A 25,028-nucleotide genomic window follows, 5' to 3' on the forward strand; every position below is an offset into this window, starting at 1 on the left:
AAAAACCGCGTTATTTGGAAAAACGTCGTAAAAAACCGCGTTTTTTGGAAAAACGTTGTAAAAAAAATCTTGTAAAACAAAAACCGTGTAAAAATGAAACGGTGTAAAAAACAGCCTATTATAGTTTGTTACCGTTACTGCTACTTACTGTAACAATTTTACGCGAAGACGAAAAATCGTGCAAAAAAAACCGTGTAAAAAAATCGCATTATTTGAGAAAACGACGTAAAAAAAACCTAAATTAATCTACCTAACGGTCAGACTCAGCCTTTCTCATTCAAACTTATTATTTGTAAAAATAGATTTACATGAATGCTTACATCCAAAAAGGTATGAAATTTGACGTAATGTTTGTTAGTGCTTCAAAAATAGCGAAATATAAGAAATGACTCCTAATTTCGAACAATTTAATCACGTGCGATACCGGGAACGTTCAAATAGTACGATACCACATTTAAATCATGTTGAGGCCATATATATTGTTCAAAGCAGCTATTGTGTTGAATAGTCTTTTTTTTTTCTTTACAAAACATTTGAACAGTATGTCAAATTTTCATGAAGTTTGTTATTTGTAAGTTTAAGAGATGACTCGTTTGTATGACACTATTTATGTTCAAATAAGTCGTGTAATACTTGAGATAATAGACTTTCGTTGTTTTACAAATTAAAACATAACGGTTGCTTGAGTTTGATTACAATCAAATGAAAAGGGAACGTATGGGGGAGCCAAACTTTAAAACCACGTGTTCAATCATAATTCATCAGTTAACCCTTAACTATCCCGTTCATTCGATATCAATATTGTTCAAATCTGTTGTGTAGTTTCTAAGATAATGAAGTTTCGTGATTTTCACATTTCGATACATTACAGACGAAGTTACATTCCGATTACAGCTAAATTCAATAGGGTGTTATGAGGCAGCTAGACCTTTCATTTGATACTAATTCTGTGGAAATCGGTTCAACCATCTCCGAGAAAAGTGAGTGAGCCCAAGTAGTCATCAGAATATGTTTCTTTTCATAACTGGATTTCACATTTTTAAACATAACAGGAAAAGTAATAATCCGTTCGCAAAAAAAACAAGGGTCTTATGGGGCAACAAGACTTTCCATATAACACTGATTATGAAAATCGGTCCAGCCATCTCTGAGAAACAGGAGTGTGATAAAACAGTCTCCAGAACATGTTTCTTTCTGTAACTTCTGAACCATATGTTCAATCTTCATAAAATTCAAAAGTTGAGGGTTTTTAGGTAGCCCGTTCTTTTTAAACCACTTTTGTTCAAATCGGTTGTGTAGTTTCTGAGATATTGATGTTTCGTGATTTTTACATTTTGATACATAACCTCTAAACTAGAAATCAGATTACAATAGAATTCAATAGGGTCTTATAGGGCAACTAGACTTTTCATTTGCAATTGATTTCATTGAAATCGGTTCAGCCATCTCTGAGAAAATCGAGTGAGATTGGGAGAGCGTTACACACACACACACACATGCAGAAAATGCTCAGCTCGTCGAACTGAGTCGAGTGGTATACGACATTCGGCCCTTTTGAGCACTTTTATACCTTTAGTTTTTGCAGTGATTGCTATTCCTTTCTAGGAGAAAGGCAAAAAATGAGACTTTTAATTTCAACTTCAATCCCGAGCAAGGCCGCAAACATTGAAATAGTACAATATTAAATTTAAATGATGTTGAGGCCACATATTTTGATTGTAGCGTTCGGGTTTCGTTTCTTTCTTTAGCTTTCAAACCACATGTTTAAACATTATGAAATCCATTGTTTAAGGGTTTGAAAGCCCATTTATTTGAATTAAACTATGTTCATAGCTTCTGAGATATTAGAGCGTTTTTCACATTCTGACGCAGCGCCAAAACTAAAAGTTTGATTACAATGAAATTCAATAGCAACCTAAGCGGCAAATAGACCCTTCATTTGACACCAAGATAGAAAGAATCGGTCAGACCATCTCTGAGAAAAGTGAGTGTGAAAGAAAGGTGCACATACACACGTACACACCCACACAAAAACATATACACCTATACATGCATATATGCAGAAAATGCTCGATTCGTCGAACTGAGTTGAGTAGTATATGACATTCGGCCATTTCAATCATTTTTCTACCTTTTAATTAGCCAGTGATCGTTAGGAGAAAGTCAATATGTTTACTTTCATTATTTGATTTCACATTTTTATGAACAACGGACACAGTTACAATCCGATTGCAATGAAATTCAATAGCAACTTATGGGGCAACTAGACCTTTCATTTGACACTAATTTTGTGAAAATCGGTTAAGCCATCACTGAGAAAAATGAGTGAGTTTAAACAACCTCAGGATAACTTTTCTTTACATAACTTTTGAACCATACGTTCAATCATAACGAAATTCAAAAGTTAAGGGTTCTGGAGATTGCCCAATCATTTAAAACCAGTTTTTTTCAAATCGGTTGTGTGGTTCCTGAGATATTGATGTTTCGTGATTTTTACATTTTGATACATAACCTCTAAACTAAAAATCCGATTACAATGAAATTCAATAGCAACTTATGGCGCAACTAGACCTTTCATTTGCAATCAATTTTATGAAAATCGGTCCAGGCATCACTGAGAAAAGTGAGTGAGAAAAAAAAGTTGCACATACACACACACATACACACATACATACAGAAAATGCTCAGTTCGTCGAAAGAAGTCGAGTGGTATATGACATTCGGCCATTGGGACCACTTTTATACCTTCGGTTTTTCCAGTGATTGCTATACCTTTCTAGGAGAAAGGCAAAAAATCGTGTTATTTGGAAAATCGTCGTAAAAAAGAATCGTGTAAAATGAAACCGTGTAAAAAACCGTGTAAAAAAAGACTTTACTGTATACTGATATAATTTTGTTTTGAATGTGAATTCCGCACACTGTGCCGTTCAATATAGCTTGGCACAATCTCACCTCAAAAGGGCTCGAAAAGTGTACAGTTTGGAGAAACATTATTTTCTGAGCCGGCACAGATTCAATGCATAATATTTCCTCAACACATTGGAGACCAACGTACCTAACGTACCAACAGAGCAGTAAGTTGATGTGATTTCTTGATCGGGTTGGTTTTCCTGAGACATTTTCGGATAACGTTATTTGCGCATGTTTTTCACCCTGTACTTTGAAACGTTCTTGAAGCGAAACAGTTCACTGATATTATCTATATTCCATTTTAAGTTGTGAATAAATATGTCATGTTTCATAAAGTATTGAATTTGAGGTATTAGGTTTTGGAAATCGCAAGTAATTTGACATACAAACATTTCCCGTTTTGGCTCAATCTCACCCCCGTGGCTTAATCTCACCCCGGCAGACGGTAGCTTATGTTCAATGACAAAAATAGTTCCATGTTCGTAGATCAAATGATGTTTATTGAAATGAGAAATAAGATGTATGTGATTTGCAGCAATATCACATTCTTGATATGTTAAAAGAGTTTTATACTCATTTGGAATTTTAGAGCCAAGTATGTTTTCTTTTTTAACCTAAAGAATTTTGAAAAATGTCATTGGCAAAATTAAAACTTGCTTTAGTAATTAAAGAACTGCAAATATTAGGTTTGTTATAATTTGCTCTGTAGCTTTGCTTGTTTATGCTTGGCCTCGCATCTCATTCCCCATTACCGACGTAAACTACCAGATTTGATTATTGCTGTGGCCGTAATGTACCAATGTGGCGTATGGTGCTTGGGTTTCAATGTATCTTTAAACAAAATGACGTACTGCTTATGGTGAAACTCGACTATATCTTTAAGCTCTTGAATTAGACTAATTGGAAAATCTTGCATTTAAACTAAATCAAAAATTTCAAGTAAGCTACAGAAATAAATCCATCCTGGATCTCCACTTGGAATTAGTTTGCTTATTATTAACGATAAAAAACGCATTAACGTAATAATTTCATTAGCAGTCATTCGTATTTCTTGATTAACTAGATTTGTGTCTTTGACATCGGCCGGAATATTAGATGAATTCAAATGACCGTAAACGAAAAGGTTTATCCGGCAATTAAGATCATCTATTGTAAAATATTTCTGATTTACAAAATAATGCAGGCAATGAGATAAACCATAGAACGTCCTGCATCACATCAAAGAAAATATTTGAAGCTACGTTGAAAGAAGGTATGCGATTTAAAATACAATTTTCTTTAACACCTGTCCTTGACATGTCATTTATCTCTAAGTGTTCTTTGTACATCTCTGTAGATCTGAGTGAATCTTCATATTCAATGCAGTCCTATTCCCCTTTCCTGATTCGTATGCACATGCGACAATAATAATTCGCTGTACCTGTAGGAAATTCTACTAAATTCAAAATTTCGGTCAATCCTAAGTTATCTTTTGTAACAAATCCTACTTTAAAAAACCGTTATCTCATTACCTTTGTGTTTTACAAAAACTCCAATGTTTTCTAGAAAACTCAAAGTCTCAACGAGTTGATAAAGCGTTTGCTCATTTCCAAAATGTTTTCTATCTTCTGACATGATATATCCGGCCGTGAGAATTTTCACATGTCGTGACAATACAAATGGCGGTGAAACAAGATATGTAGTAATTAATGCCGCACACTTTAGTGCTTCTGACATGCGGAGAAACCGTGTCACTGGTCGAAAAATCATCAAAAAAAATATTGATCGGCAAATGGTTCGTGAACTCTATGTAGATGGATTCCGAAAAGCGACGGGCAAAAAGTCTTCCATTGACAACCGGAGATAAAGCACGAAATCATTATGAAATTAGTTGGTAACGAAGAGTTGCAGAAAGAGTAAGGATTCTTGCTTTGTTTTTATCTTCTACTGGCTCTAATAAAGGTAATAATGGGCTATAAAATTACATGGACCGGCGGCTTCACTGGGGAAATTTAGATCGTAGGCCTTGTAGATTTTAAATGTATTGTCGATTGCTTTCAGGAAGGTCTCCGCTTTGTAGGAAATGTCAATAAAGTTAACGAAAAACTGGTTGACATAACTTTTCGTACCACCAACTACTACCACCATGGGATAGTCTGGTAGCTTCCGGTCGGGATTTTGTTGACTAATCCTGGAAAGTTCTGTTTCATAATCGGCCAGCGTCCTTAAGTGCACAATACTATTTTCACGACTTCCGTTAGGAAGAAGTGTAAATGAACTTGGCCAAATTCACAGCAGGAGCAATATGCTATGCAATCTCCGGAATCTACAAATGGAAACAGAAATTCATTCTTCATACTTTTTTACATTTTTCACAGGATAGTAATTCTATCTGGCTTCTCTCTAGTGTAGAACATTTTTCAAATATGGATAAATAAAAACCTTCCGATAGCTCTTCGTTGAACAGTAAATTTAAAAGTTGTTTAATTTGCATGGGCACCTCGTTGCGGAAAATACTTTTAGCTCGTGAGCGATACAACGCGAAATTGCTGAATAGTAGGTTACTTTTTGTTGGATGCTTGAAACCGAAATCCAGTTTTACCAACTGATAGCCAATGCTATTTCGCAGCACCGGGTATTCATCCAGTTGATTTCGTGCAAACCGGCTGATTTCGTGTAAACGAGAAGCACAGCACCAGCGCTTTTTTACATCGTCCCATTTGCTGTGGTGATGTCAGAACCAGTTTTTTTGTGGCCTGATACTTGATCACTAAAATGTTTATATGCGATTTAGAAGTGAATACAAGGCCCCCTTATAGAAATTGATTTATGTACCTTCTTCTGTGGATAGATCAACAAACGGTTGGGTACTGCTTGATGACGGTACATCTAGGGCTGGCGATGCTGCGGTGGATTTCGGAACTTGCTTATAATTGTGATTACGGTCGTATAGGCAACTTTTTGCAGTATCGCTAATTTTGATTTTCTTGCCGTTTTCGCCAATCTTAATTCTTGGTTGATACCACACGTACTGAAATAAAATAATACTTTTGATTACACTAAATATAAAAATCACATTCCATATTGCTTTTGTTAAAAAGAAACAAGACTATTCAAATCGTCCATAGGCGAAGTGTTTGTCTACAAAAGCAGTTGCGCTCATACGAGGTAACAATCGCCAAGGTTGCCATTAATTTTGAAAAAAAGTTTTAAGTTTTCAAGTAATGAATCGATATTACAATACAAGTCCAAACATAAACAACGGCGCCACTCATTTGTGTTATAACCGTGCGAAAGTTTTTCGACTCCGAAGCATTCAATCATGTTTTGAAGCATTTGATCATATTTTTTTGTAAAAAAGTAGGGTAGGGTAGGGTGGAATCAATTCAATTTGATGAATAGCTCATCAACAGTAATTTAGTAAGATTAACTCGATATTTTTACAGTTTGAAATTACCTGATCAACCGACGGAAAAATATGTTTTAATTCTTCTGATCGTAATGTCAACTTCCCCTGTTTCAGCTTCCCGAATTCATCAACAAATCTCGATAAAGCTTTTGTCGAATTAAAGTTTTCCAGAATGTACCTTCCTTTTTTGGATCCCTTAATCAAAGAGAGTGCTGTTAACTTACTAGTGCAATACGCCTTTGTTCAAACCATCAAGACATTTTGTTCTTTCAGCCAACAGAGGCGACTGCAGCGCAGCTTCAACTTCTTCTCGTTCAATCATTTTTAAAGATTCCACGTCGTGACCGTTGGCTGAAGAAAACTGAAAGTCATTGCCATGATGTAATGAGATTCTTTATGGAAATACTTACTGATAAATTTATCGATACCCTCAGCACATACGTTGAATGATTTTAATAACTCTATGATTTCTTCATCTACTACATATTCAGCAAAGATTTCCCCGTTTTCAGCGTCGGAAGCCATGATGAGTAAAACGACACCAGAAGATTTAGGTTATTACTTCAAGTTTGTTTATGGTTGTTTCAACTATACACACTAGTTGAAATAAAACCTAATTTTGTTTTGATTTAACCTATGACAGACTAGTGACACTGATAGTCAATTCGACTATGCAAAGGTGTTAACGCAATTGAGAGAATTTATTCCAATAATAAATTATGGGGTTGAACCAACAATATGACCATGAGGCTTAAAGAATTCAACTATGAAAATTGTTTTTTCAATCACCAGTCTTTTCTATCCGTGATACTGAACCGATTCTCTTCATCTTTTTTTTTAAATGTTCATTTCTATATTCCCCGCACAGATAAACAGACGTGCCAGTCGGTGACGATTTCATCGACCAGATAAATAACGAATATTTTGAAATTTTGCTTAGTGGGCAACAATGCCGCTAGTGTCGCCATAACCAAGCGTGTACATTCATTATCAAAGACAAGAACCGTCAGTAATGCCGCTGGTGTTGATTTATGCAAGCGTGCACACCCATTAGCAAAGACAAAAACCGTTCTACGACAATAAGATAGTGGGCTCACATGGTGGCGCATGAGTACACATACACGTTTCGAATAAGGACGAAGATTTTTCAGGATTTTTCTTCGATGAGGCACGTCTGTTTGTCTGTGTTTCCCGGTCGTTAAACGATCGATACAAGAAGTTTAACTTTGCCTAAAAAAAATTCAATGCAATTTACAGCGCTGAAAACATGTCTTTTCGGGAAAAATTTTCCGTTAGCACTGAAAATAAAATACTTATGAAAACTATCATTCAGATACCCGGCACACTTCCAAACTAATGAAATATTTTTATTTCAGTTGATCTGCTGCGTTGCTATCGTGAACACCGCAAACCTCTGCCAAAAAAAGCGTTTCGGGGAAACGGCCATTATGTAACCGTTGTTACAAATTGTCCTTAGTATTCTTTAAAATGTGCTGTATGTATATTATAACTATTGTGTTTCTAATTTATTTTCATGTAGTTTGTTAGTAGGATTAGTAAATTAAAATAAAAATAATGTTATTAGTTAGGTTAGTAAGATACACAAACACAAAAATTGTTATGTTAAAATGGGCCAAGCTAAACGCGGTTAAGAAACTGTTATACACAATTAGCAAAATACAACTCTGAGGGGGTGGGCATAATTGAATTCAGGAAAAGGGAAAAAAATGGTGGGTGGTAAAAAGAGGGGAATCAGGAATTGAAAAACCGCCAAACGGTCAGAAGTACCGCGGCGTTCGTAACAAGTAACAAGTAACAAGTGAGTGAAAAGTTGCAAGAAGGAAGCTAAGTAAAGTGATCAGATTGTTGCACTAAGCAAGGCCAAAGGCATTCAGGAGCTTTTTTTTTTGCTGTTAATATCGAATTCATATTCGATCGTCGGTTCCTCACTTCACTCGTGACGTTCCCAAGCGGTCACCCATCTAAGTACTAATCGCGCCCGATGTTGCTTAACTTCGGTGATCGGACGAGAGCCGGTGTTTTCAATTACTCGCCAACTTATAGGTATTTCTTATGAACAAACAAGTTTTGTTGTTGTAGAATAACTGAACTTTCAGAAAATTATTACTTTTATGCAAATCAAAAGTGCTACACGCATAAAAGAAAGTTGAAGAGGTTGTTTATAAGATACGACCTCAAGTTAACGTAGAATTACGACAGCCTGTCTTATGTCAATAAACTTGTTGCAATAGCTTTGGAAATACACTCGATTAGGGTTAAGCAATTTAATGGTGTGAAGCGGTATATTTTTTGTATATTATTTTTGCTTCAAAAATGAACGAAATCCGCTGGAAACTGACTGAGTTTAAAACATTTGAAAATGGATAATATTCGTGACGCTCTCGGTGTTTTCGGTTTTACAATTTGTACCTCTATATATGTTGTCGTAAGACGTAATTCTACGTCGAAAGCGCACTAATTGATGTGCTCAAGTTGACTCTGTCAAAAGAAAAATAAAAAATGAAAAGAAGTCGTATTAATTAATTCATACATATTTGAAATAAGTTGTATTTACCAGGCAATTGAATTGTGCAGTAACAGTTAGCGATTTCAGTTGAATGTTTAAAACAAAGCAGAAAGAGTTTTTGTTTTGCGAAGGTATCGTCGGAATCCTCGGTCAAGTATATGAATACAAAGATTGTTTGTATTTCATGAAGCTGTAAGACAGAGCTTCACCGGAGGAAGGGCGGAACACTCAATCGGCAAAAGATGCCCCTTCTGCAGATTGTTATGAACCATGCGTATGATCGAGATTCTGTAAGTGACTGGTTTGTAATGGTGAAAACTTAGTAAATTGACTTTTACTTACAATTTTTACAACTCAAGCACAGGAAGAACAGGATGGTATAGTAATGCATGTATAGCATGTAATATTACCTTCACTGAAAAGATCCAGAACACTTATTTTTTTAATCGATAGTATTAACCAAACTTTTGATAAAACGATAGGCATATCTTTTTAATCAAAGCAGTAGGAAAATCACCCAATCAATTGGGAAAGCTGCGGCTATCCAATCACCAGCTCTCTTTCTACTCTAAACCGGATAGAACTCTTATGAAGGCAACAATATAACATGTATCGAGCGTGGTTTGAAAGAAGAAAATGTTGTGATGTCAAGCTATAACCGTCTTTATTAAGGCGTTACATTCTTGTTAATGAAGCGTTGTGAATTTTCTAAAACGGACTTAGCATCGTAAGCAGAACGTGCCGAACTTTTCTGTTTGAAATCGGATTTGTTTCGTATATTTCGCCGGTTATGTACAATATTAATCAGAGTGAACTCATACTTGAAACTTGAAGAGTTATAAAATTTGTATATTCTGTAAAGTTCCATGGAAATTAGAGATCTACAACTTTGTCGAATACCGCAAAGCTCTAGCACGTAAGAGAAAGAAGTTAGCATCGCAACGCCACCTTTGCGGCTAAACTTCGAACTAATTCAAACATGCAAAATGAAGCCCTAACGATACCAAGAAACTTTGTAGAAGATCGGAAACCGATTGGTCAAACCCTGAGAGCGCTATTACTTTCGTTCCGCTAGAAAATTGCAATTGAAATTTTCATTCAACTATCGCATAAATGCCTCATGGTCAGATCGCATGCGATATCCGCTCATAATAAATTTTTCGAACGTTAGAAAATGGTATAACTGGAAATAGAGGCGTAACTTTTCTTCCAGTTATATCATTCTCCAGCGTTCAAAAAAATTATTTTGTATGTCGCAATGCTAATGTAGGAAAAATACATTTCATTCATTCTGGCTTAGAGCAATCTTTAGATAAGCCCCACCTTTATTTCCAGTTCCTACAATTTGTCTCAGTTTCGTAATACGGATGCACTATACTTTTTATCGACTGTTAGTTTACTCAGAGGAGTTTCTTTCGGCTTCGCAGTCTTTGGTAAATCAACTGCTAAACTTAGAGTTGATTGATTCTACAACAGCCTATCAGCTATGCACCTTGTCATCGCATTGCCCAAGAATATATGGACTACCGAAAGCACATAAGCAGGACCTACCGCTCCGGCAAGTCGTACCCAACATCGGAGTACCATCATACATGCTGTCTAAATATATTGGACGCATCGTGCGAGCATCGATTGAGTGTGAGTATAATGTAACAGACTCTTTCAGTTTCTGCGAGTACATTAATACGGTACGACTGCCACCAAGCTACATTCTTATTTCGTTGGATGTGGTATCTCTATTCACTTGCATACCCATGAGTCTAGTAATACACACAATAATAACCAAATGGGATAAAATCAAACGACACACGAAAATCAACCTTGATTTTTTCATTGAAATTGTAAATTTCTGCATGGAATGTAGCTACTTCTCATTTCGTGGACAGTACTTCAAACAGATCTCTGGAACCGCCATGGGAAATCCCTTCTCGCCAACTGCAGCTGATTTAGTTATGGAATTATTGCTTGAAGAAGTGGTAGAACGATTGAATTTCCCGCTCCCACTTTTGAAAAAATATGTAGATGACTTAATCCTTGCAGTGCCCACAGACAAAGTCGAAAAAGTTCTAGATGTTTTTAATAGCTATGACAGCAACCTACAGTTTACGTGTGAAAGAGAAAAGGAAGGTAGAATTCCATATCTCGACATGGTGCTAGTCCGCAAAGCAGACCAGTCCATCAAAACGGAATGGTATTCCAAACCCATGGCCTCGGGTAGATTCCTGGACTTTTTCTCTTGTCACCCGTTGCATATAAAAATGAATGTGGTTGCCAACTTTATCATGAGAGTACGAAAACTCAGCGCAAACCTCCCCCGAAAAGCGATCAACGACATCATAGACGAACATCTTAAGGTCAACCACTATCCTTTATCGCTGCGAAATAGATTGCAGAACAGACTAATGAGGAAGAACGTACAAGATGCCCCAGCAGAAACATTGCCAACAACATACAAACCTATGCCCTACATCGACAGATTAACGGCGCGCATAAAGAAATCACTGCGTATAGATTTCCCAGAAATTACCCTCGCTACACGTAATGAGCACACCATAAACCATTTGTTCACGAACACCAAAGAACGGATCGCAACATTAGATCGCAGCAACGTCATTTACAAAATTCCCTGTGCCAACTGCGATGCGTGCTATGTTGGACTCACTACACAGCATCTCAAAACAAGAATCAGCAACCACCGGTCAAACATTAAAAAACTGCATGAGCTCAAGTCAAACGAACATGCCACCAGCCCATCTACTATTGCCAAAATACATCACCTGAGGGAAAAAACTGCTTTACTCCAACGCAGCATCGACGAGAACCATTCATTCAAGTTGAATGAGGTGTGTATCCTGGATGAATATAGGCGAAAAACAGCGTTGAACGTGTTGGTAATGTGCCACATTATCACGAACGATCATACGGTAAACAAACGCAGTGATGTTGAAGGCTTAAGCACAACATATACAGCAATCATGCAACACGTCAAGCGGAGTACAGAAATAAACAACAGCAAACGTCAACGGTCGCTGACAGCTTCCACCGAGTGTCACACAGCATAACTTGTGCGCAATAGAGTTTGCATGCAAGGTTGCTGGTTACGGAAAAAATGGTTTAGTATGATTGAGAGTGCTACGAGTTCCGCTTCGTTAAAGTGTACAGTTATTAATTTGTTTTTTTTTAATTTGCATAATGTAAAAAGCATAAATTGTATTTGATATCATGTTTAGCTAATTTAATGTATTTTTGGATGTTCTGCTAGGATGATTACTTTCTGTTTTGACAATTAATGCTCTAGCCGAAGAACCACTTCACAGGAAAATGGTCCTCTCGGTAATGATGTTATGTGCATAATTTATGTATTTGTTTCTAAAAATCATTTTGATCTAAATTTACTTGTAGAGCCTTGATAAAGAATATATATTATTCGAAACGTCGGTGTAAGAGAAAAATATCGTTTTTTTTTCACATTTTAAAGACTGCGAAGCCGAAAGAAACTCCTCTGAGTAATACGGATGTATAAACATGATTTCTTGTGGACATTCTGTCGAGCTGGACCGATAGAGCTCTCATAAAAACAACAAAATAACATGTATTGTGTCGTGTTGCGCAGCTTGAAAGAAGAAAATGTACCCATCCCCGTGTCGAATGAAAGCAGATTGTTGCGTGTTTGATATTGCCGATGGTAAACATGAGTATTAAGGTCGAATTTCTGTTGTGATGTCAAGCTATAACCGTCTTTTTTAAGGAGTTACTTCCTTGTTAATGAAGCGTTGTGAATTTTCTAAAACGGACTCAGGATCGTGAGCAGAACATGCCGAAGTTTTCTGTTTGAAATCGGATTTGTTTCGTATATTTCGCCGGTTATGTACAGTATCAACAACAATATCGCACGCTTAGCCTTGGGGCTAATAGCGGTCTCGATCAACTAAATCAGTTGAGAGAATTCGTTATCGATATTGTTTTTGGCACATTTTGCATGTGTAGGATAAGTACAACGATACACCGTGCCCCAGTGCTGAGTCGAGAAAATTTCCAGCTCGTAAAGATCCTCGACTCGATTGGGAATCGCACCCGATATCACAACCGTGTGGGAGAGCTAGCCGACCGACATCACACTCCTGTGCATTTGCGTAGCATCAAATCACAGTTGCAGTTTGATAATAATCATTCAGTATGCTCTTCCAAATACATTTAGTAGTCTTTAAAAAGGCCGATTGCTGCAATTGCAATTTTCATTCAATTATCGCATAAATGCTTCATTGTCAGATAGCGTGCGATATCCGCTTTGACATAATAAAATTTACGACCGTTGCGGAATGATATAACTGGAAAGAGAGGTGTGACTTAATTATTTCCAGTTATATTATTCTACAACGTTCGAAAAATTTTATTTCGTATGTCGTAATACTAATGTACGAAAAATACATCTCATTCATGCTGGCTCAGGGCAATCTTTCGATAAGCCCCACCTTTATTTCCAGTTCCTACAGTTTGTCTCAGTTTCGTAACATGGATATACAAAAAGATTTCTTGTGGACATTATGTCCAGCCGGACCGATAGAGCTCTTATAAATGCAACAAAATAACATGAATTGTGTCGTGTTGCGCGGCTTGAGAGAAGAAAATGTTCCCGTCCTTGTGTCGCATGGAAGCAGGTTGTTGCGTGTTTGATATTGCCAATGGTAGACACGACAGGGTGGCGACTCAATTTCCAAAAATAAATTCCCTGATATTCCCTGATTTTTCCTGATGTTCCAAATTTTTTTCCCTGACCAATTTATTTAAAACTGATTCAAGTTACGACTACAGTGATCACCCGATTATATCACCCTCCTGATTAGGGATGGGCGAACGGCTCACGAGCCGTTCATATCAACCGGTTCTTAGAAAAGAGCGAAAAAACGAACGGCTCACGAAAAAGAGCCACGGTATTTTGAGCGCACCAGAACTGATGAGTTCGCGCAAACCCGAAATTTACCGAGAAAACACGAACTGTCAACGATCGTAAATCATTGTGAACCATGAGTCGCTCATATGAGTCGGTTCGGAACGGTGAGTGAGCGGTTCAGAGCCGCTCTTGCAAAAGAGCCGTTTCGCCCACCCCTACCCCTGATGCTGTTTGAGGTGATAAAATAGGGAAAGTGATGAAGTCGGGAAAATTTTTAATTTTTGTTTTTAATTGAAGGTGTCAAATCAATAACTAAATACGTAAAATCAGTGTTTTTTTTTTTTTTGGAAAATTTATCTGTACAAACATATGAAAAAAGCTGCAGTTGTATTTTTTATAAATCAATATATCTGAATAATGACGAAAGATAGAGAAAAGTTGTTAAGGGATGAATTTGAGAAAACTGAGCTTTTATAAAAAAAAAATAGTGAAAAAATTCAATTTGAGATCCTGTACTGAAAAAAAAACTTATTTCAAAAACAAATAGTTATTATAAAAAAACGGTCATCACTGTTTTTTTTAATATTATTTAGATAGATAATTTAGTTGTCTGCAATTTTTCTGAACAAACCAAAGTGGGCACTCGGAAGGAAAAACAGATTTTGTAACAAAAACTTTTTTCAACAGCTCCATACATACATCGTCGTTCTCTTGCCTCTCATCTAGCTTACGAAGGGGAAGAGGGGGTTTCAAGAGAATCTTACGTAAGATTAAAAAAATTAAAAAACTAACAAAAACTTAAATTTGTTGAATTATTTATCGTTGCGACCTTAACAGTTGAAAATTTCGAAAAAAGTCCTTGCACAACTTATGGATGACGCCATACACATTTCGCTTGAGATGGCAAGGACGCTGCGTAAATGTTTGAAAAATACAACAAAAACTGTATACCAACTGATGATTAGCTGACGTGAGTCGAAATGTGTGTTACTCAATTTGCTATGATGTTTTAACCAAGCATGCATATCAGACATTTTTCGATATCATCGTGCTCCTTCGAATGCCCACTTTACCTTTCTGGTTTCATAGAAAACTTTATAATATAATATGTAAGAGATAAAACATGGTGTGTTCTGCAAAGTTTTTTGTTTTGAGATCACCTTAAACTTTGACACCAAGCGTCTATCTTTATCTAATAAAAAAGAAATATTCTATCTCACCTTCAGGAGGATTAATCACCCAGAAATCAAAGAAATAGTTATCGGTTTCCGTTATACTCTACTAATTTTTTTAGAAATAAATATTGAAATTCAGTCCGCAAATATATATTTCGACTGTGACGTACAGTCTTCCTCAGTGCTTATGTGGACTGACCAGAGAAACATATCCAGCTCGATAAAATTGAAAATAAAAATTACACTGGTCGACAAAAGTGAAAAAAAGTTGTCCTTAAGCTCAAATAAGTACCCTAGAAGTATTATTGCTTTTTAATCTGTTTATTTTGGTGCCCCTGGTAAATGCAGAAGTGCGTCAAAAGGCCGTAGAGTAATTGCTGGTTGTGTTCGTCGTTTTTCCGTTTACCTACGGAGCATAACCATTTCAAATCGCCGGGAAATACGCGAAAATTTAATCGACCATTTTCGATTTGAATGAAACTTTGCACACGTATTTGGCTTAGCATACTGAGCATTTTTCAAAGGTGGAGAGATTTTTTATACCCATGAGTTACATTCTAAAAGGGCGTAAGCCTTTTGGCATAGGTTTTGTTCGAAGCATTGTAGCCCAGAAACCGTTGGTTGTATAGAAAAACTGTCAGGGAATGAGTTGTAGCGAATCGAAAATGCATCATAAAAAAAATATCCACTGTACAAAAAAAATTTTTATGGCCAAAAAAAATCAAACTTCAATTTAAAAAAAAAAGAGTTGAATTTTTTTTTTTTTTTTTTTTAAGAAACTTGACGTTAATACGCAACTTTTAAAAGAAAGTCCAGGATGGAGAAATGAAAAATATTTTTTTTATGGTAGATTAATTTTTCATGAAAATTCAAATTCAAACATTTTTCAAAATATTTGTATTCTGATGATTTTAAAAGATGCAGAGAGTCATTTTGAATCAAAAAGCTCTTGGTAGTAAACATTCTAAAGGCATTGGTTTTTGAGTTATTTCTAATTTAAGCTCGAAAAATTATAATTATTTAGGTAACTACACGTTTTTCTTAATTTGTCCATGGTCCTCCAGCAAAAACCATACGTTCATTGGAATGCTTGATTAAAAATATACAATTCATTTTTTGACAACAAAACGATTGGGCGAACGGTTCTCAAGAAAAGAGTTAAATGTTCTAAGTGATATATATATATATATATATATATATATATATATATATATATATATATATATATATATATATATATATATATATATATATATATATATATATATATATATATATATATATATATATATATATATATATATATATATATATATATATATATATATATATATATATATATATAAGAATCAAATATTTATTTTTGAGTTTCATTATCTTAGGAACATAGTTTCTGAAATTTATTTTCTGAAATCGGAACAAAAGAGTAATACTTTTGTGTGGCAGCTATTATTATAGATTTTTTGAAAATATTGCTCCATTCTGTTACTCCTTGTTCATATTCTTCATATGATACCCAACTAAATGACATTTTTGATGAATTTTTATTACCTTTCTGATTAGACCAGTCATACAATTCTTTTGCGCTTGTAATGTGATGTTCATGTTCTTTAGCTAAACTTGCATTTCCTGCCATTCGTTTTAATATGCCACCAATTGCATCGCATGGGCCTTTACCAAGTCGCAAATAATGCCACTCTGCATCGACGTTATATTTTGTTTTTAACTTGCAAAGACTTGCAAAGTTTTATCTATTTTTATATTGTGAGGCAGCTCCATCAGACATTAATATCGCTTTTTTCAACTCTATTGTTGTTTTCAAAAAACTCATTAATTTAGCAATGAACACCTGAACCGCAACAGTATCATGATGGAGTACTTCCGATAGTATGATGAAGCTGATATTCTTAAGTGTTCCAGATTCTGAATAGTAAACAACGAAGGGATGAATGGTGGCTTGACTATCTTTCCAATAACTACACGAATCACAAATTGATAAAGACGTAATAAAATGAGCTTGACTGTTCAATATTTTTAATTTTGCAATAACGTTTTCGTTTAATTTGTGTAAGCTTGATGAGCACCGATGATCAGGAAAGGGTTTACAGCATTTGGGCTTGGTGTATTCCATTTTCACTTTATTCATCTACACAAAATGCAAACTGTTACTAACACATCTGGAGTAGTGCAATCGTATTTATATACGAAAACAGATATTATGGGTAGAGATACCATCCGTCCTGATTTAGCAGGACATGTCCTGATTTTGAGATCCGTTTGGAGCGTCCTGATTAATTTTTCATATTTAGCATTTTTCTTGATTTTTCTGAATGATGCCGGATGTTCAGAAATGTTGAAGATTGTACGAGAAATTTTTGAACTCAATTCATGAATGAAATTTTGGCAGGAAGCTCGGAACCGCTGACATAACGCAAGTAAATGCAACATCAATGTCAGCAAGATCCGTGACACCTGTCAGTTCGTAAAATGGTCTATTTAACGCTAGGTCACAAAATATTGTTTGTGATCTACTATGCACTGCCTCGCTGAGTACTAAAAGCTAGCCAAACAATACACAAGGGATATTTTTTCTCTTATAATAATGACGGAAAGTGAACCACATAACATGGTGATTTTGCTTCAATGATGTATAGTGGAGATCTATAATCTCCCATCTAGAATGAAGAGACAAGTAAACGAAACCGAAAAAAAAAATCGAGAGGAATGAAAGGGTCTTTATAAAATGTTTCTAGAGATTCAACAATTTTCATTTTCGAATGGATTTAGAATCCCCCCGCGAGATCTGTCACTTCAATGTCAAATATGACTCTGACATCAGATTTGACGGATTGCGGTTCGATAACTGCAAAGTTGTTGCAGTTATCGGTCTTGCAGTTAAAAAGCGTTGCAGTTAACAGTTTTGCAGTTATCGAACGGCGACTGTATCTACTAATGCCTAATGAATCAAAGTTGCAAAATTGTATCGTCCGAGAAATACTTCAAATAAATAAATGAGTGGCGTATTTTGAAGTGTAAATCTCAAATTACGTGTTTTATTTATCGATACCTCAAAAAAAAAAAACACCTCCTCATATCAAATTTGTACCGAAAAAAGTTGTCCTGATTTTCAACCCCGACCAAATGGTAACCCTAATTATAGGTAACCCAGTAGTTATTGGTTGCGTACTTTACAAACAGTTATTATTAGTAAACAAGTAGGTAGTGTTGCACGACAAACATATTTTTTTATAAAACATTCGGCAAGGGGGAACGTGTAGGTAGGCTAAGGTTTAGCGCTTGAGTTATTTATCCAATCGTTTTGTTGTCAAAGAATGAATTGTATATTTTTGATCAAGCATTCCAATGAACGTATGGTTTTTGCTGGAGAGCCATGGACAAATTAAGAAAAACGTGTATTTTCCGGAATATTAATAATTTTTCGAGCTTAAACTTAAAATAACTCGAAAACCGATGCCTTTAGAATGTTTTTTTTTGTACAGTGTATATTTTTATGGTGCTTTTTTAATTCCCTACAACTCATTCTCAGACAGTTTTTCTATACAACCAACGGTTTCTGGGCTACAATGCTTCGAATAAAACCTATGCCAAAAGACATACGCCCTTTTAGAATGTAACTCACGGGTGTAAAAAATCTCTCCATCTGTAAAAAATGCTGAGTTTGCTAAGCCAAATACGTGTGCAAAGTTTCAATCAAATCAAAAATGGTCGATATTCGACCATAGGTAATTTAGCGCGATCTTGCTCTACGGGAAAATTTTATTGAAGTCTCTGGAGACTTGCGGCATTTCTGAAACGCCTAGGGGCAACCAAAGTCACAGAAACACGATGTTATCAAATAACTATTTTGAGAGACACCTGCTTTGAGAAGAAAATCAATCAGATTTGGAATTCTGATTGAATAATTGTTTTAAAATCTTGACTGTAAAAAGTAGAAAATTAGAAATTAACAATTTCGCAACCAAACCTTTATGCTGAACAATGTCGAATGCTTTTTCTACATATGGAAGAGCAGCTTCAGTTGAATAACCTTCAGATTCATTAGCTCGTATCATCATAAATTGATTGGTCGACAATTTGAAACCTAAGCTGGTTTCTTATCCGGATTTAAAATTCGAGTATTTTTGGCGTTTTTCAATAATTTGGCGAAATATTCATTTTGAAACAATTTCTGAGAATTTCTCAAGAACTTCAATTAAAATGTTTAAAATCCCATCGTCACGAGGTGCTTTTATACTTCTGAAAATTTAAAGGATAGCTTTAATCTCATTTAAGTTAGTTTCAATAAATTCTGCTGGTCAAAATTTCGGAGTAGAAATTTGATAACATTAACGTTTGACTTCGTTTTCAAATGGACTCACTATATTTCGAGTTATGAACACACTCAAACTACTGAGCAGGTTATTGAGTCTTCTGGTAATTGCTGGCAAGAAAGTAATCACCATTTTTAAATACTGGAATATGACAATGGTGAAGCTTACTCAGGTGATGTTAGATGGTGCGTCATTAGTTTGGAAGCAATTGCAAGAAACCAAAGAAAAAATCTCGTCTAACCACTGGTTTTTATAAAAAAGCGTAATGATTAGCATAAAATGCGCGCACTATTTCTTAATATTTTAGTCACTAAAGTCACTACTGTTGCATTATCTAACCGTTACGATCCCTGTATAAGGTTTCATCAGTTCCCTACAATTCATTCTCAGTAAGTTTTACTGTACATACAACAAAAAGTTCCCGTGCTACAATGCTCTAATCCATTCCCGCGAGATTTCAACTGATATTTAAGCTTTAATTGCAGTTTAACAAATATACTTGAAATTCTTAACGATGGAACTATTTAAAACGGTAGAGAACAGATCAATCTTTAATTTACAATAGAGTTTCTGCAAATCGTGCATGTGGTTGCTGAGTAAGAAGAGTTTGAAGGTCATTTATCGAGGAAAACCCTGTTCCTCCGCGGGGGTAGGGTTAAATAAAGCCTATGCTAAAATGGATACGTTCTTCTGGAAAATTACTGAGTCAAGTACGAGTGCATAGTTTCAGTCAATTTGAAAACGATCGATTATTTTTTGCTTTTTTTCAACTCATTTGGCATTGATTAATTCTTTCGTTTTCGCATCGGAAAAGCAAATTTAGTACCATGGAATGTGGTGAAATTGGTCAGTGGGGTGAAGTTGTTCACCTGGAAATTCGTGATAAAAAATTTTAATCAAAAGATACTGATCTTACAACACTAGGCAATGTTTACGTGTCCTAAAATGCAATTTTGCATGATTCACATACCTGTGTTGTCGACCTTGCAATGCAATGCGCGGTGCAATTTTCCATATTTTCGAAAAATTCTTCTAACTCAGTTAACACTCAATCAAATTTGATCAAACAAGTTTCCAAATAACAAAAAAAAAGTATTGAATTTACTTAAAGCAAACTTAATTAAGGGGTAATTACGTTAAATTTGGAGAAGTGAGTAAAGTTTGATAAAAGCTCAAAAAATGTAATTTTCAACAATGATTATTCCATGGCATTAAATACCGATGAATTCGCAGGAAACCACAAATATTTGATTTACAGAGTTAGTTTTTGAGCTTTTGCGACAAACCGAACTGAAATCGGTCTTACGATGATCAAATGAAAGCAAATTTAGCAAAAGCAGCTCGTGAATCAAAATGAATAAACCTGAAATATCGTTATTTTCGTTTCCAAACTAGCTGTGATTGATATTTTTCAGTTCAGAAATCATCAGCTATAATGAACACATCGAAAAAAGCCAATTTCCAAATAATGAATGGATTTCAAGGGTGATCAATTTCACCCCGAATTATCTCATAGTACCTTATAGAATTCTCGAATTAATTTCATTAGGTAGACGATAGAAATTACACCAATAGCCATAGAGGTTTTCTAAAGCTTATTTTAAAATTACACTATTTCGGGAAACATGTACATGAAATTATTATAAAAATTGATCACTTTCACCCCGTTCCATAGTAACCTAATTATTATAGAGTGTTGTTGTAGGGTGAGCGTCCACATCAAACGCATTGAAATAAATCCAATTCAAAACTAACTCCGCAAAAAAAAATTCCCAAACCTTAGAAATTTTCCCTAATGACTTTTTTAATTTCCTGATATTCCCTGATTTCCCTGATCGAAAAATTAAATCTCTGATATTCTCTGATTCTCCAGGTTTTTCCCGGTAGTCGCCACCCTGCATGACTATGAAGGTCGAAATTCTGTTGTGATGTCAAACTATAACCGTTTTGTTCTAAGACGCAATATCGCGAGTGCTGCGTTTCTGTTATCTGCTGCCATCAAGAGGCCGTTCAATAATTACGTAAGCAAATAGGTGGGGAGGGGTGTGTGCAATTTTCTTACGTTATCTTACAAGGGAGGGAGGGGGGTAAATGGATTATCTTACGTAAGAAAAATATTGTTAATGCTGCTGTTCAAATAACCATGTTCATGAAGGTGTGGACGGTAAAATCCATAAAAAGGGCTATTAACTCGAATAAGGACCGAAGGGGAAACGAAGTATTGTACTTGCTTCAGGATGATAAAACTAAAGTAAAAATCTAAATATGCTGGCAGTAAGATCTTACTAGGGGGGAGGGGGGTATCAAAAAATTATACGATGTCTTACGAGGGAGGGAGGGGGGTTGAGAAAGTGAAAAAATATGCTTACGTAATTATTGAACGGCCCCCAAGCACGAGAACAAGTCAAAATTACAACCGGCTCTTCTCAGGGCCACCAATACGTTTTTGAGGCAATTTTGAATTTTTCTTGGCTTGCAAATGCTGAAATTTGCGGTTTTCCGTCTGTTACACATGATGAAAGATCTTAACTACTTCAATCACATAATTGTAGAGCACCAAAAGGTGATACTATGTTTCACAACAGTAACAACACTGGCAAGTCTATTAAAATTGCCTGCCATTTACAATAGTTCTGTAGCTACCGGAAGCTCCATAACAACCGCTAGATAAATAGGTGCTTAAGTATCAATGCGCCCAGCGCGATCAGCCAGAAGTTGAAATCCGGCTTTTCTTTTTTCGTCGCGATCAGCAACCAACGTCGTGTGGTATCGGTACCAGTGATGCCACACATGCAGATTTATCTGTATTTATACAGATTATTTACGTATTTTCAATACAGATATCTGCATATACAGATTACAGATTTTATGGAAATAATACAGATTTATACAGTTTTTTTTTTGTTTTCATGAGGTCGCCTATCAAATTTATTAATACTTTTGAAAAACATTAATGAGCATAAATGCTGTTTAGCGTGTTGGAGGTTCTATTATATTTATTTGTTACGTGTAAACGTGCGTATGAATGACTCTCCTGAATTACGTTAAACAAGCTATAACAAGTTCAGTACATATGCAGTTTTTTATACAGATATTTTTAAATTTTACCAAGGTGGCAACATTTTTTTAGCCTCAAAATGCAGATGAAAATGTGGCATCACTGATCGGTACAGTCATGGAATGAATTATACATTAAACACAAAGCGCGCATTCCTAGTCAATTAGGAAAATTCTGTCGGCCTTGTTAGGAAGAGAAGCATCGAGCGACCAATCAGAGGTCGACATTTGCGTTTCGACAAGGCTTAACAATTTCCAATATTACAATAGTTTGAAAAAGGCGCGTTGCTGCCCATTGACCCACCTCATTCGCCGTTGGAAATATCTGTTCCTGTTCAACAAACGAGCCGGGTTGACGATCGGAATCCATTTTGCAATGAGCGCATTCTGAACTTTGGCAAGATTGATTACGGCGAATTACGTGGTTACCTCTCTACTGTTGACTGGGATTGCCTAAATGCTTGCCAGAATGTCAATGATATGGCTGCCAGTTTCTGTTCGATTGTTCAGCAATGGTTGAAAATGAACGCTCCCTCAAAGAGACGGCCTTTTTCGCCTGCCTGGGGTACCCCACTGCTACGTGAACATAAAAGCAAAAGAAATGCTTGCCAACGAAAGCATTGCGTGCTACGATCTTCTTACAGCAAATTGGTTTCCAGCGCGTATCGAAAGCTGAACTCGGCTTTATATAAAGCTTATGTCATAAAAATGCAGTTTAACCTACGACGTAACCCGAAAAGTTTCTGGTAACAACAGTAAACGAAAAAATTCTACCGTGCCGTGCAACGTGGTCTTGGATGACGTTGAAGCGAAATCTTCTGCCGAATCTTGCGAGCTCTTCGCTAAATTTTTTGCATCGGTGTTCGACGAAACTCCTGCCTCTGAACTCGAAGCTGAGTCTGCTGCATCAGACGTTCCTATGGACTGCTTTAATCTGACATCGTTTGTGGTTACTCCTGCAATGGTTATTCTGCTGCGAAAAAGCTGAAAAGTTCAAATTCTCCGGGACCTGACGGTATACCGTCGGTGATGTTCTGTCGCTGTGCTCTTGATTTTACTGCGCCACTCGCAATCATTTTCACCCGCTCCCTCAACGATGGAGTTTTTCCCGAAGTTTGGAAGCAATCGTTTATGATTCCTTTGTTCAAATCAAGAGAAACGTAAGAAGTTATCGAGGCATAACAAGCTTATCGGCAACGTCAAAGCTATTCGAAATAATCGTCAGTGATGTGATCCGTAGCCAGTCTATAAACTACATCTCTAATGATCAGCACGGTATCATGCCTGGGGGATCTGTTACCACGAATTTGTTGGATTTCACCAGCACCTATATTACTGCAATGGAGAACAAAACTCAAGTGGATGTCATCTACACAGATTTGGAGGCGGCTTTCGACAAAATCGATCACAATATACTGTTGGCCAAACTGTCTCGTCTTGGATCTTCTTCGAGGCTGTTATCGTGGATTAGATCTTATCTGACTGGTCGTGAACTTCGAATTAAAGTTGACTCCAGTGTATCTTTGAGTTTCTACAATTCATCCGAAGTGCCCCAAGGCAGCAAACTTAGGTCCGTTGTTGTTTACGCTTTTTTTCAACGACGTTGCTTCGAAATTGCGTCTGGGTTGCAAACTCATTTACGCCGATGAATTGAAAATGTATTTGGTGATTCGTTCGATTGCAGACTGCCACTGTTTGCAAAATCAGCTGAATCTGTTCACGGACTGGTGCGTTCGCAACAAACTAATCGTGAGCGTACCTGAATGCTCTGTTATTACGTTCCATCGCTAAAAAAAAACCGATTATATTTGATTATTGCATTACCGGGACTTCACTCCGAAGGGTTGAGAAAATGAATGACTTGGGAGTCGTTCTGGATCCAATACTGTCATTCAACAACCACTACATCTCGATAATTGCCAAGGCCAATCGACAACTTGGTCTCATTTCGAAAGTTGCCAAAGGCTTCAATGCACACTGGGCCAGAAATGGAATCTAGCGGAACGAAATTAATAGCGCTCTTAGGGTTTGACCAATCGGTTTCCGATCTTCTACAAAGTTTTTTGGTATAGTTAGGGCGTCATTTTGGATGTTTAAATTGGTTCGGAATTTAGCCGCAAAGGTGGCGTTGCGATGCCAACTTCTTTCCCTACACGCTTTGCGGTATACGACAAAGTTGTAGATCTCTGAAATTGAAATTTTATGAAACTTTACAGAATATACAAAATTTCTAACTCTTCAAGTTTCAGAGATCTGCGAGTTTTTATAAATTTTGTCTGAATTTCACGTTTTATTGTGATAATTTTATGAATTCACTCGAAATAATTTCTTACTATTCTTTTATCGATAGAAATTGAATAATTACGTCGTTTTCTTCCGAGTACAGAAGTTTCTGAAGTACTTAAGTGAAAATAATACACAATATTCGAAAAAATACATAATACATAAAAACCATGATTTTTCCTAAAAGTTGTCCATCAAAAAATCTTTATTTTCTGAAAATTTGAAAGAAGTGTATTTTTTGTGTTTTTGTGATATTTCAGTTTGAATATAACCATAGGTATCATATAAAAATACAATTGCTATGTATTTATTGCATTTAATACACGTTCCAATACTCTGATACTCTATTCAACCTATGTGCAGTCTTCAGCAAAGTTTCTCAGTGTAATGAGAACTTCCGACTGGCCCTACGTCACCTTCCTTAGCGAAATCCTCTAGCTCTTGTTAAATATGAAAACAGAAACAA

At 36.0% G+C, this 25,028-nt stretch overlaps 1 long non-coding RNA gene across 2 annotated transcripts; it reads right to left on the reverse strand.

Annotated features, from left to right (window-relative positions):
- Nucleotides 1–2,327: 2,327 nt before the first annotated feature.
- Nucleotides 2,328–10,816, reverse strand: LOC129725283 (uncharacterized). 2 transcript variants are annotated; one of them, XR_008728046.1, is made up of 7 exons: nt 9,168–10,811; nt 8,874–9,113; nt 8,729–8,797; nt 6,709–6,777; nt 6,347–6,649; nt 5,725–5,920; nt 2,330–5,659 (listed from the first exon to the last, which is right to left on the reverse strand). It is a non-coding gene; the product is annotated as an uncharacterized LOC129725283 (long non-coding RNA). The 2 variants fall into 2 exon arrangements; XR_008728045.1 differs by having other exon boundaries at nt 2,328–5,659; nt 6,709–8,797; nt 9,168–10,816.
- Between the last annotated feature and the right edge of the window lie 14,212 nt (nt 10,817–25,028).

Source organism: Wyeomyia smithii, chromosome 2, assembly GCF_029784165.1.
Source record: "Wyeomyia smithii strain HCP4-BCI-WySm-NY-G18 chromosome 2, ASM2978416v1, whole genome shotgun sequence".
NCBI lineage: Eukaryota > Metazoa > Arthropoda > Insecta > Diptera > Culicidae > Wyeomyia > Wyeomyia smithii.